Source organism: Octodon degus, unplaced genomic scaffold, assembly GCF_000260255.1.
Source record: "Octodon degus isolate 3935 unplaced genomic scaffold, OctDeg1.0 scaffold00058, whole genome shotgun sequence".
NCBI classification, from domain to species: Eukaryota; Metazoa; Chordata; class Mammalia; order Rodentia; family Octodontidae; genus Octodon; species Octodon degus.
The window spans coordinates 6,682,417-6,696,841 of record NW_004524634.1 but is presented as its reverse complement, the minus strand read 5'-3'; the positions used below and the strand labels follow the sequence as shown (position 1 = coordinate 6,696,841).

General features: G+C 38.6%; 1 long non-coding RNA gene and 1 pseudogene across 1 annotated transcript in view; one reads left to right on the top strand and one right to left on the bottom strand.

Annotated features, from left to right (window-relative positions):
• Positions 1-134, top strand: part of LOC111817460 — an 18,410-nt gene extending 18,276 nt beyond the window's left edge. Inside the window, exon 3 of the long non-coding RNA XR_002821655.1 lies at positions 39-134. This is a non-coding gene — a long non-coding RNA (uncharacterized LOC111817460). The remainder of the gene's footprint in view (positions 1-38) is intronic.
• A 12,036-nt stretch (positions 135-12,170) lies between these two features.
• Positions 12,171-13,802, bottom strand: LOC101573613 (annotated as a pseudogene).
• Positions 13,803-14,425: the final 623 nt, after the last annotated feature.

Here is a 14,425-nt window from a genome sequence, read left to right as displayed (position 1 = left end):
ATATGGTGTGTTAGTTACTTTTCTCTCTTGATGCTCAGAATTAATTAAGGAAAGGTTTATTTTGCTCACAATTTGTGGAAGTTTCAGCCCATACTTGGTTTGCTTCAAGGCAGAGGGTAAAGTTCACGGTGGTGGAAAACATAAAAAGCAGCAAGAGCAAAAATGAAAGAGCAGAAAATGAAGTCTCTTCACCTTTCTTATATTGTATGCAGGCTACCACCCTAGGGTGAGCGTAGCCCTCATACCCATAATCCTAGTATTTGAAAATAAATCATTCAAAAACTCTAGAAGCTTGACCCTATGACTGCATGAGGCTTTGGAGGACATCTAAACACAAACCATAACAGACAGCTATACTCTTACCTTCTATTAGTTTATTGAAAAGAAAGTCTTGTGCTTATATCACTTGATCATTTTTTCCTATGTCTTATAATATGAGAAACTACTTTGAAAATAACAATAAGCAATGTACTAACTATTGTTATTCTCCTAGTATCTTATTTTGAAATTTTGCATGTTTTGTTTTTCCCTTTAAAAGAAAAAAAGAAAATTTTATTTTTCTATGTAAGCAAACAATTTAAGAATATCAGTTATTTTTTGAAACCTTCAAAAGGAGAGAAAAGTTACCAAAATAAATTGACAGTAACAAGATATATATCTTTTCAAAGTAAAGGATTATTTGAAAATAAAATTAAGAAAATATTTAATAAGGTAAGGCAAATACAACAAATGACAGAAAAGGAAAAAATATAAGAAGTTCAATCCAGAAAACTCAGTAAGAATTCTTGAGAGGTCAGAAAAACATAAAGAAGAAGTTATTAGACAACTTTCCAGAATTAAAGAACATGTTTCTAGGTTACATGTGCAACAAAATACCTAACAGAATTAGTAAATGAATGAATGAACTAATGAATTAATTATTCAAGATGCATCATAGTAAAATTTTGTTACTTGAGGAATAAAGAAAATTTTCCAAAATCTTTTCCAACAAAGACAAAACATAGTTCACAATACATAACTACAATCCAAATTATATTAAACTATTTAAAATTTAGACTGGAAGCTGAAACTATAGAATGATATGCTTCAAAATCCTGAGGAAAAATTATTCCCAACTATTATTCTACACCATTCATAATTATGAATAAAGGTAAAGGTAGAAGTAAGACAGTCTTAGATATGACTTAAATATTTGTCTGTCATGTACTTTTTACTTGAAAGATATCAGAGGACATGATTCAGCACAATAAAGGAATAAACTAAGAAGAAATAAGACAATCATCCAGGAAAGAGCAAATTCAGCATAGGAGAGAGGGAAGTAGTAAAGCCCTGGACCAACCAAGCCAGATCAGAGCAGTAGAATTAAGGGCTCAAGGAGGGTGACACCAGGGAAAATCATATTTAAGTGCTAGATTATCACATACATTTGGGTTATAACATTGATAGATTTTTAAAATCATTTTTAAAGTAAATTTAGGGCCAGTGAAATAGCTCAATTGATTAAAATGCCTGCTTAGGCAGACACAGGGGCCAGGGTTCCATCCCCAGCCTGCCCTGCCAGCCCCTCCCCAGGGCATGCTGAGATGGCATTGAGATTGGGTGTGGTGGCTCATGCCTGGAATCCCAGCACTTGGGAGGCTGAAAAAAGGAAAATGACAGAGTCCAATCTATGTAGCGAGAGCCTGTAGACCTTGCACTAAATACATAAAAAATTAACTAAAATAAAGCAAATTTACTGGAAGATTTTAAAAACACAGAATTTGGGCCTGGGAGATGGCTCAGTGGAATAAGTGCTTCCCTGGCAAGTGCAAAGGCTTGAGTTCAATCCCTGGTTCCGCAAAAAAAAAAAAAAAAAAAAAAAAAAAAAAAAAAACCCACAGAATTTACAAAACATTCACATGAGTAAATTTAAACTGAGGCAAGTACTAACTCCAGAAAAAAATTTACAATTGGTCTCCACAAGAAGCAACAGTGGCATATTTTGGGCTCCCTAGTAATTGCACACATGTGCACCTGTCTCTCGGAGTCTCTGAGATTGTTTCCAGGATATCCTGAGAATATCAAAATGTGCAGATGCTCAATACTGTATATACAACTACACAATATTTTGTATAGTATGGTACCCCTACTATAGACTTTGAATAATTCTAGATTATTTACAACATCCAAAACTACCTAAGTGCTCCATAACTAGTTGTCATAGTTTATTGTTTAGGGAATAATGACATGATAGTCTATACATGTTTTAGAACAGAAGTAATTTTTTCCTTAATATTTTCACTCTACAGCTCTTTGAATCCGTGGATACAGAGAGTCAACTATAGTATAATGAAAAGGAGCTCTTCTTAATAAACTTTCACTTTTGAACAATTTAAGAAAATATTATAAATATAGTATATTTATAATATACTATAATACTATAATATATAGAGAATTTTCATGTACTTTCCCGGTTTCTCTTCATACTAATATCTCATAGACTATGGAGCATTTGCCAACACCGGGTCACTCTATAGATGTCACTTTAATGTCACATATTTTCCCACTAATGTTCTTTTGCCTGCTCCAGGATCCAATGTTTGATTCTATATCTGCTTAAGGAATACCGGCTTTTGACTTAGCCAAACTTGCATTTTAGCAGGATTAGAGTGTCTGAGAGGAGAAACAGAGGGGGTTTTGTGGAGGAGAAGAAAATCTTCATCTTTTGTAATAGGATACCACAGTTGATCCAATCTAAAGCTCCAAAGTCAAAAAATGGTCAAGCAAGACTTTTTTTAAATAGGTGAAGTGGCTAAAAATTTGAAAGTAGCTGCCACAGACACCTGAGACTAGGCCTCAAAGAGGGCTTAAGGAAGGGACTACTGGTTTTTGACATAAGACTTCCTATTCTGATGTTTATAACTATACATAGGAATTATTATTATAAGGTAAAAATGCATTTACCTACATAAAGAGAAAAATAAAATGAACACTCTTAAAATGAACTCATTAAAGAGAATTTAAAGCTGGGAGTGGTGACACATACCAGTAATTTCAGCTATGTGGGAGACTGAGGCATGAGGATTACATGTCAGAGGCCAGTCTGGGATATTTTGAAGACCTAGCTTTGAGTAAAGTTTCAAAATGCTGGTGGCATAGCTCAGAGGAAGAGCACTTGCCTAACGTGTGCAGCCTTGGATTCAACCTCCAGTACTGCAAAACAAAATAACTTTAGGTATCAAAAGATTAATACATATTTGAAAATAAGCTCAATCTTTTTAATACTCCAACAAATGCAAACTTAAAAATGTTAAATCAAAGTTTTGCCAATCAATTTATTTATTTATTTATTTTTAAATTTTTTTTTTTTTGCCAATCAATTTATGACAGAATGGTAAAAATAGTAATATTCAATACTGAGTTTTATTCAATGAGACAAGAACTTATTCATTTCTACTGAAACAGGATAAATGTGCCATGCTACCACATTTTTGTAAAGATATATGTGTGTGTGTGTGTGTGTGTGTGTGTGTTTTAAGAACTGAAAAATGTTCTTGCTCTTGGCACCAGTTAAAATTACTTTTAGGGTATTATGTATAGGACTACAAATTATAAAATACCTCAAAATACAGAGAAATATTGTGTGGAAAAACTATAATTTTAAAAAAGAATAATATTCAAGAAGTAGCTGTATTAAGATGAGAAAATGGTAAGATTATAAGAAAGCTTAGACAATAATGACAAGTTTATGTATGTACACAGTTTCAAGTGTGTAAATGGAATATATGACAAAGTCTTCAAAGAAATTCAGTAAAATTGAAGTTAATGGTTATTATCCCAAGGTGGTGGGATTGTGGAGCATTTTTATTTTTTATCTTTTTACATGCTGAACTTTATACATTATCTTATAGTAAGAACGCATGATATTTAACCTTGAGTGTTATCTAAACATGGGGGGCATGCAACTGATAGAAAAATTGTCATCTTTAAGAATGGGTCTTTGATTCCAGCTTGGCTCTTTGCTTTCAGATGGTGCCTGTACTTTTCCCACTTATGAATACCTCCCTGTCCAAGCCCTGCAGTCTCATGAACTAGGCACCTTGATACAAGGGAGAAGGACGTATGACTTCCTCAGTCAGACTTCGGGCTCTATAGGGAGACACTGACGCTTAAACAATCACAGCACAAGGTGACAAATGCTACTATTATCTCAGCCATCTGACATTGCCACATTTATAGGTCAAAGACAGGACATGAATGGCAATTTTTATGAATGCTATGAGAGCAGAGAGAACAAGGGGGAAGAAGGTCTGTATTTTCCAGGAGTATCATTTTTATAATGGGAAGTTTCTCACGGTGGAATGTCAAGGGTGGGCACAGTTGCTAGGTGACACAAAGTGGTAAGATGCTAGTGAGAAGCGCTTTTCATTCTCCTGGGATGTTATTTGCGAAAGACAACCCACCGAGGATACTGGAGATTATAGTGAGCTTTTCAGAACTAGATGAGAATCACCTGCTGAGAGGAGGCAATGGAAAGAGAAGAGTAGGTGTTCATGGAGAGGAAGATGCCAAGGAAGATGAGTGAGCACGTTGTGTGGTGGGTGGAGAGGGCTGAGCAGAAGAAGTCAGGGAGAGAAACAGAAGGAGACAGGCCTTGATGAATCAAAGGCAAAAGACCTCCCAGAAGGCAGCATGCAGGCAAGCGAGAGTGGGAGGAGGCCACTGGAATTGACGCAGGCCATTGGGTGTGCCCATCGGCAGGCACTGATTAACCTAAAATGAGAGAGATGAGAGCAGAAATCAAAATACAAAGGGATGATATAAAAGCAAAGTACTGTGAACTGCACAACAGCCACGACTCAAGTCAGACCCAGACTGTGTACTAAAGGTCCATCATGCTGAAGGCACTTTATTTACCTGCTTTGTGCCTTATCATGCTCGTTTGTAAAGATAAACAAAACAATAGCCCCTCCGTGATAGATCGCTCTGAAAGACCCAATACTTCACCGTCTTGTATCTACCATAGTTCCCTCCCACACTGAAGGGGCCAGGAAGATAGCTCTGGCTCAGATTGTTAATTTTTTTTTTAACTTTCTTTAGCCATAAGAATAAAGTAGAAGTGACACTGAGCCAGTTTTGACCTCAGGAAGCTTTGTATGTCTCTTTCTGTTATAGTCTTTCCCCTCTTCTGTCACCTGGAGAATCCATGGAAACCACCCTGCTAGAAGAAAGGAGAGGCACATAGGAGCGAATCTGGGTCTCCCTGGTAGACCCTGCCGGGGCCCTCACAGACATGGTAAGCCAGTCACAATCAGCCAGGTGGCTTTGGCTACCTCTATACTTGCCTTCATTCCAGATGGCTCCAAACATACAAGTAAAATAAATGCCTATAGCTGGAACACTGAGGTATTTTGTCATTTGTCTGACAGCATTATTGGTAAGAGAGTGAACTGTTGCACCTATCTTATGTGATCATTGCAGAATTAAATGAGAATGAATGTAGGTCACTTTGAGTAGTGCCATATATAGAAAAACCATTCAGACAAGTACTCACGGTTCTCATTATTGTAGACAGTGATGATTTTCCTGGGGCCACACAACATGAGTAGCTGGGTCAAACTAATCATTCTCCAAACTGGTATCCTCCTTCCTCTTTCTTATTGCTTATTTAGTGAGAGAGGAAGAAAATTGAATTCCTTTGAAGAATTATTGTACACAAAACGGATTGGCTTCTTGGGCCATTTCCACTAACTGAAGCAGAGATGATGTTCTAGAAAACAAATGGTAAATATCTGACACATTTATGTAATTGCACTTCCTCTCTGGAAGTGTTCTTTTGTGATGTCCAGATGACAGAAGTTCTTGGGCAATATACTGAAGAATATAAAAGTCAGAGAATAAAGCAAACCTCTTGTTACCCGTAAATAACACCATACTATGCATTATTCAGTTCTGAAATTTCAGCAGAATGAGGCTTCTGACTCTTAGCCGACTGACTAGCTTTTGAGTCATAAAAATACTTGACAGGAATAGGAAGCACTCAGCAAACAGCTTTCTTCTTTTTATTATCATTTCCACATGAAATCAAGATCTTGCTTTGCAACCACGAAGGCTATTTCTTCAGTTTATTGCATAGGGCTTTAGCATCCCTTAGATTAAACAAGAGTCTTGGACACATTTACAACTACCCCTGTTCTTGCTTGGTTTTTGGGTCATTTTAACATGAGGAAACTGTACAAGCAATACACTTTCCCATCTGTATCTGCAGATGCTAATGTAAAATTCAAGTAGGACAGCCAGGCCTCTGATGTCAGAGTCTTGTTTTATTGTTGTAAAAGATTACAAGGCCTGGAAGGAGGAGTGCAAAAGACATCCTCCATTGAGCCAAAGGTTAAGAAGTCTTTAAATCTATCCTCTGCGTCTTTTCCCTGCCTTTCTCTCCATTATTAGTTAAAGTGCACTGCAGTGGGCCTACTACTATCCCCAGAGAAATAAATGATGATCACAAGTAGCCAATTACAATTCAGGAATATACTCCCAAAACAAGTTCAGAGAACATTACAGAAAGCTTTTCTGCCTTTTAACCTTCTTCACAGGCTTGAGACAACGTCCTTGAAAACTAAAGTCTTCTGGAGTTCACCCAGTATAGAGTAAAGAGTATCTTTTGTATAAGCTTGTCGCTGTTTGTTGGGATTAATTCCTACTTGTGCTGTGCATTACCAATGTGAACTTAGAAAGCTGCTTAACCTCTCTATGCTTCTGTTTTCTCATGCAAAAAAATGCAAATGATAAAAACCTCCTTTACAATAGTTTTAGAAGATTCAATAATCGATGTACAGTGGTCAGTACAGTATCTGATGCATATTCCATGCCTATTAGTTTATTCAACAAATATTTACTGAGCCTGCTCTATATCAGCTGCAGGTATTCATAGGAACAGGTCAGAAGTAATATGGATTCTTCACACTAAGAAGGGAGACAAACATGAAACCACGAATTGCCTATGTAGGTAAATGTTAGCGTGATCCAATGAAGCACGTTCTGAGGTCAGAGAAAAATTGGTGCAGGATAAGAAAAAATGGCAGTGTGGGTCACCAAGTAGGGGAGGCCGTGTATTGAACAGGAAAAGAAAAGCTTCATTATGGTAAAACACCAGGGAGGTGAAGAATTGAGCAGAAGGAATGACTTGCGGGTGCATCCCAAGTTGCAATCTTAGCCTGAAACAAGTTCCCAGAATGCCCAGAGTAGCCCAAAAAGAATGTGAGATTATGAGAAAGCAGTAACAGGGCCAGTCACTTGAATGTGACAGTCATGGACAGAGCTTCAGCTTTCAATCAGTAACATGGATACACCCTGCAGAATTTCTTGCAAAGAAGTAACAGGACCTGATGTATGATTTTAAGGCGTCCTCTGACTCTCACTGAGAACAGATTGCAAGGGAAAAAATGAAGTCAGAAGAACCTACTGCTCTTGCTGAACTTTGAGTGGTGAATGCTAAAGGCTCAGGGCAGGATTGAGTAGGGAGGAGAGAAGGACCATAGAGATGGTGAGAGGGGGCCAAATTCAGGATGTACTTCAAAGATAAATCTAACCGCATTCTCTTAGAAGCTAGATATGGAATGTGAGATAGTCAAGGCATCTACCCTGGCTAGCTGGAAAGTTGAAGTTGCCATCTGCTGAAATGGAGAAGAGAGCTGGGGAGATAGCTCAGTAGAATAAGCATTTGGCCGGCAAGCACAAGAGCCTGAGTTCAATCCCCGGTCCCACAAAAAAAAAAAAAAAAAAAGGTTGTGGAAAGGAAAGATTCAGAAGTTTAGCTGAAATACCTGTAGTCCAAACTGACATACCAACTACATTTCTATACCTACCAGTAAACAAAGCAACTACTGCCTTCTCTTCAAGTCTTACTTGCAAAAAGAACAAGAAAACAAGAAAAAAAATATGGAGAAAGATTCTGATAGTATAGAATATATTCTAGATACCACTTCTATAGTAAATCAGAGTGTCTTGAAACCAGACTTCTGGATTACATTGTATAGTCACCCTGAAAGCTTTTTATTGACAATATTAAGAAGCAATGCCCTTGGTGAATAGAGAAATGTTACCAAGAGCAGCCTTCTATACTTTATTATGTTTTCCGGATGGTTGTAGCTGAAAAATCCAACACAAGGCATAGCACTCTTCCTCCAGAGGACAAATTTCTCTTGGACTCCATTTTTTTTCTCCCTAATACAGTCCAACTTTTCTCCTTCTGAAAATAACATGGAAAGCTGTTGTCAATATCAAGGGTTAGCAAACTTGCTCTAGAGCAGTGGTACAATGAGTATTTTGCGCTTCACAGGTCCACAGGGCCCACTGAGCTACTCGACTCTGCCATGATAGCGCAGATACAATCATGGCTGAAACATGAGTAATTCACCATGTTATAGTAAGGCTTTATTTATATAAAAAGGGGCATGCAAAATTTTGCACATGGGAGGCACTTTGCTGAACCCGGGTTAATATGATTATCTCCAATTCATCTTTCAGTCTGAAGATCACTCGTGGCTCTATTCCCCCTAATCCCTTCTTGTTAAGAGTACCAAATGACTTCCATGTTTCCAATTTTAATGACCAATTCTGAGTCTGCATTTTAATTTGATCTATACTAGCATTTAACTTTGTCTGGCTCTTCAACCTTAAAACTCTTCCTTCGGCCTCCAACACAGCCAGTTTGGGATTCTCCTTTAATCTCTGGCTCCTCCTCTCTTGTCTTCCCTCCTCCCCTTATTTCTTCTCTTCTCTTTGATTTTTACATACTGGTGGGGCCTCATGCTCCACCCCATTTCTCATATCCATGTTAATTCCCTGTTGATCTTATCAAATTTCATGGCTTTAAAAATAATTTATAAGCTGGCATGCACTGCTTTCCCTGGGAGCCACCTGCAGCCCTGCACCCTGAGTGGCCTGAAGCCAACGGAAGAGCCCGGCGTGTACTCTGGCACAAGCCATGGCAGCCATGGAGGTGGCTATGGAGGAAGAGAATTAAAAAGGAAAACAGATCCTTTCTGCACCTGTCGGTATAATTGCCTTTTGATGCTACTGTTTCTGGAAGAACCTTGAATGCCCAAAGACTTTCAAACTCTGCTGCTTATAATCTTCAGTCCTCTTCTGATCACTTTAGAACTGGAATTGCCACGTAGAAGTTCGTTTACTGATAAGAAGATGTGACTGTTAGCTGCCTACCTCAGGGACCTGGATGCACTGGAGCACATGTCCCCAGGAGGACGTGTACCCATCTTATACCACTCCCGAGTAGGGCTCCATTCTGGTGTCAAACGTTGACAACGTGAGGACTGACTTTCTAATTGAAACCATTGCTAACCAGGGCAAGGCTGTATGTACTGTTAATAGGTGAACAAGAACAGCCAAAACAGTCATAATCAAAGAATTCATGTAAAATTATGATCTTGCAAGTCAAAAGTCTGGTCTTTTCTTCTGCAAACACCCTTGTGGTGTTTCAGGTACTGGCTTGATGGTACTGCTCATTAAAGCCAAGTTTATGATGCACCACGGAAGGCTCACAGCACAACTTGACTCATGTGATGTGTTCACTAAATCTCATGTGAACTTCTATAGCCATAAAATATTCCTGACTTTTCTTTCATTACTTCTGTTATTCGTTGCAACACTCTCTCATTGCTTGGATTTTGATGTGCAATTGTAAATTGTGGAGAAACACAAAGTGTACATAAAGTTCCAAAGTCTCAATACTGTTTAAAATATAAGCCTGTGAATATGGGAAAAAATTTAAAAATAACAATAAAAATAATGTATGAGCTGATAATTCTCAGATTTGTATTTCTGGCCCAAATCTCCCTTCTGTCGTGCAGAATCATATTCCTAATGGCTTATTAAATACTTTGGGTTGGAATGTAACAAACACCTCAGACTCAGATTCTCCAGAATTAAACTCATGTCATTTGCACTCAAATTTAACCCCACTGTGGGCTTCTTCATGTCAGATAATGATTATTTCATCCCTTCCTTCCATTTTCTGAAATATTTTAGTCTTCTTTTTCCCTCACACTCTCTATCCAGTCCACCAAAATTTTACTGACCTAACTTTGAAAACTGACAAGAGATGTTCTCCCCGCCCATTACCACTTCCCTGGATTAAGCCCAGTTCAGGTTTCACTGAAATGATTGTTGTAATCTCCTACCTAATTTCCGTCGTTCTTTTTTCCTTCCCATCCCACCCCTTTTTTTTTTTTTTTTTTTTTTTTTTTGTAGAACCAGGAATTGAACTCAGGCACTTGTGCTTGCCAGGGAAGCATTTATTCTACTGAGCCATCTCCCCAACCCTGAGGGATCATTTTAAAATACAATCAGTGTCAGTCATGTCACTCCGTTGTCAAAACCCTCACTTGATTCAGAGTGAGCCCGGAACTTTCTCAGGTCCTCCTATGGCTTTGACCTGGATTTATTTTGCCCAATCTGCCTTAAACCCACTAAGCTCCTCCTAATGTCCTTGTCTCTGCCTTTTTTTCCACCTATAACGTGTCTCTCTTAGATATTCACTAGACTCTGTCTTGATTTGGGACTTTCCTCAGGTATGATATTCTCACTGAGAACTATTTTCACTATTCAATTTAAAATTGCAGCTGCCTCATCCCCTAACTCTTGAGATGACTCATCCCCCTAGCCTGATTTCTTCTTTCTATACTCCCCCATGTCATTTTAATGCATATCTCCCTGGCATGACAGGTCCACAACAGCAGAAGGTCCACCTGTTCTGCCACTACTATATCTCCTACTATATCTGGACAGTACCTGTCCAGAGTAGGTAGCGAGTAAGGATGCGAATGCTTTTAAGACACGAGGTAACATGCTCCTGAGGAACTGGCTTCTTTAGGGGATGATGTGAGGTTTGTAACTGATCTCATTTTACTCTTTAATTTAGTTATTAGGAATCATGATATTAAATTTATACCATGTATGTAGGCATTTTATAGACTGTGGCAAAAAAATACTCATTTCTGGAGCTAAATGTCTTTTGAGTCCCAGCCCTATCAACTTGCTGGTTGTGTGATTTAGTGCAGCCTACTTAAGCATTTGGGGCTTCAATTTTCTTTAACAGAGTAACTAAGATGATCATAACTCACCTCAAAGGATTTTTGTGAGGGCAAAATGAGATAGTGAGTGTCAATTACTTAGAACAGGGTGTGTCATATCTGAGAGCCCAGAGACTGCTCTGGGTATTATTGTTTCCCTGCTCTGGATATCAGAGATTTCCCTGAATGTGGGCTTTTCAATCCTAAAACCAGGACAGCCTCAGGTGTACCACTGCATTTTTCAACACTGACATTTCATTTTTCTACTTTTATTTCCTATTTTTATGTGTTTTTATCTTGTACATGATTTTGGAAGGTACTTTATATTCTTTTTGAAACAAAGTGCTGTATGAATGAATAATACATATGTTCATATATTATTTTGTGCACATTATGTGCCCTTAGTAAATATTAATAAACCATATTCTTTATAAAGGAAAAATAAATGACTGAATGAACGCATAATCATTTCCTCTCTAACAGGGTATGAATTCCATTTCTTCAATTCTGTGTGCAAAGCAAAGGCAGAAAAAGTTTGGGCAGAGACGACAAAGCCTGAACAACTCCATTGCAAACAAGTTTAGTATCATAGAGAAACCATAAGATTATGTAAATGGAAAGCCTAACTGCTTTAAGCACCATGGAAATACCAGTTGATGTTATTACAGCAGTCTGGTCTTATGCTACTTGAAGGCTGCTCAAGTCACAAAGATGTGGTAATGAAATGAAGCCACATAGTTTTAGAAATATAATGTACAGAGTATCTACAGTTCCCCACAAACTCCCCATGTAATTAGCTTCTCGTATGGTTGCTTTTGTTGGCCTTTTGTCCTCACCTATAGCCTTTGTGAACATCTGATATATGAAACAGGTATCAACATCATTATGGGTTTTTTTTTCCCCCCACAGGGTGGAATTTAATCTTTATTCACAGGACACTGCAAAATAGAAAATTTCACATAGAAATAAGAAACCATTTCAGAGGATAGGCTTCATACAGTATGTACAGTTTGGAACTGTTCAAGTATAGTCACGTTGTAAAAGGTGCTATAATGGCAAACCACATTTTTAAAAAAGAGTTCTTAGAGAAAGGCAAACTTACAATGAACATAGTACACAACAAAAACTGGTGCCTCCTTCGACTGTACACATATGGGGAGCCCTGTCCTGCACTTGGAAGGTACAGGCTTCAGAGGTAGCATCTGGCACAACATTTTGATTGTCTTCCTCTACTGAGAAATACTTCTCTATCAAGTTTAATGAGGCCTTGTACACAGTCTCATTTTTGTGGTTCTGCAGACCTTTGATCTTGTCCAAGCCTCCACATTCTTCAATCATTATACTAAGCTTTTCAGTTTCACCTAGTTTCTCATCAGCCTGAAAGATATTTGTAATAGAATCCAGAATAACAGGAATAATGTTCATATCTTTCATAGTTAAGAGATTCATCAATGTTTCTATTATACCACAATGAACAAGGTACACAATCTGTCCCACTGTCCTACCACACATATAGTTGCTCACAGCCCACACAACTTCTTTTTGTGTCTTAAAGTCTACCTTTGAGAGAACACTGATGAGGAATGGGACTAATCCATGGTTCACAACTTGCTGGATCTTGTCCTGCAGGCCAGCTGTGATGTTTGACATTGTCCATGTAGCCTCCATCTGAATGTTTGTCTTGGGGTGAGTGAGCAGGCTGGGAAAGACAGCAAGCACTCCTGCTTCTATCATAATCTGAGTCTGATCATTTGTTCCAGTGATGATATTCTCTATGGCTCTCAGTGTGGGAGTCATAAGGGGCAATTTTGTCTAATCCTAGAAGCTTTACCAGATGGGGTACAACTACTGTTTTTATGAACATATTTATGCATTCATTTGGACCATTGGTGAGGTAGGAAATAGCCTAGCATGTATCCACTAATACTTCAAGATCACTGTGATTCAGGAGATGAACCAAAGTAGGGAGAATTTGCTCAACAGCATCCAGTGGGGGCACAGGATTCTTGTTACAGCAAAGGTTGGAAAGGGTTCACGTAAGGTTGAATAAATAACCACCTGCTAAAGAGGACATATCAGGGACTGCAAGAAGAGCTGAGTGTGGGTCAATTGTACTATATTTGATAACCAAGTCTCCGAAAATTGAACTATCCCTTGCAATGTTTCCCAGTGCTCAGACAGCTTGCTCATTGATGTGAGCATGGGGAGATGCCAAGAGGGAAATGAGAGCTGGGATGGCCCCTCTGTCTACCATGGCCTTGTTCTGTTCTGACGACTCAGAAGCAATGTTAGTGAGTGCCCAAGTAGACTCAAACTGAATGAGACTACAGTCAGTTCTGTCCAGGAATGACGCAAACTTTGGAATCAAACCAGCCCAGATTATATGGTCTATGGGAGGTTGTTTTTCCCAAGAAAGCAGTTTCCTAGCAGCTTGAGTAGCTTGCAGCTGGCTTTCCAGATTATTGCTGGTTATGCCTTTGACAGTGTCATTTTAGTCCAATTCACAATGCCATGGTTGTTGCAGTTTTCCTGCAATGGTGAAGTAGCATCATCAGAAAACGAGCTTACATTTCTCCTTTTCAGCATCTGTTCATCCTTCTTAGCTTTCCTCAGCTCCACATTAACTTCTATTCGCCACCACCTCATTTCTGTACTGTCTTTTCCCTTGTTCTTGAATCTGTTTAGTTGGGCTGCTGGCAAGTTAGCATCAGCATTCTCCCTGGTGGACATGGTTATGAGACAGAGAAAGCTGTAAAGTGTGAGCAGGCAGTACTGTGAGGCTCGCCAATTGTGGTCGAGGTGCTCTCCCTTGACATCGTTCTTAACAGGTTTTACAGGCTTCCACCTTGCAATGTGAAGAGGTTTGTGCATTCACTCCTTAGCAAGACGATCATTACTGATCAAGACCATTTAAAATTTTTAATTCTCTGTAAATTGTCTTAAAGACATATGGAAAATGGAGAAACAATTATTTAAGGAAATCTACTATCACAGGAAGAAAGGTGAGAATCTGTGGTGAGTCGTGGTCTGCTCTTTCCTCTGTTTGGTGGAAATTCTACTGTGAGTGGCTAAGGCCAAGAACCAAGGCCACCTACCACCGAGTTTCCTATAACAATAGTTCATTTCCAGGCAAAATCAGTTGAGAGATATGGTGCTTCCTTCTTCTATATGTCCCATAAAGTAGATGTTCTATCACTCAATAGGACAATGATACTGGGCCCAATTGACCCCACTGCATTTGCTCATAATGTGCATGTTTTACACTAGTTGACACAAGCCAGGTAAACCTTAGGCTAATGTTCATACCTAAGGCCGTATGCATAGTCAGTTTTCCTTTCAGTGGCAGTTGGATT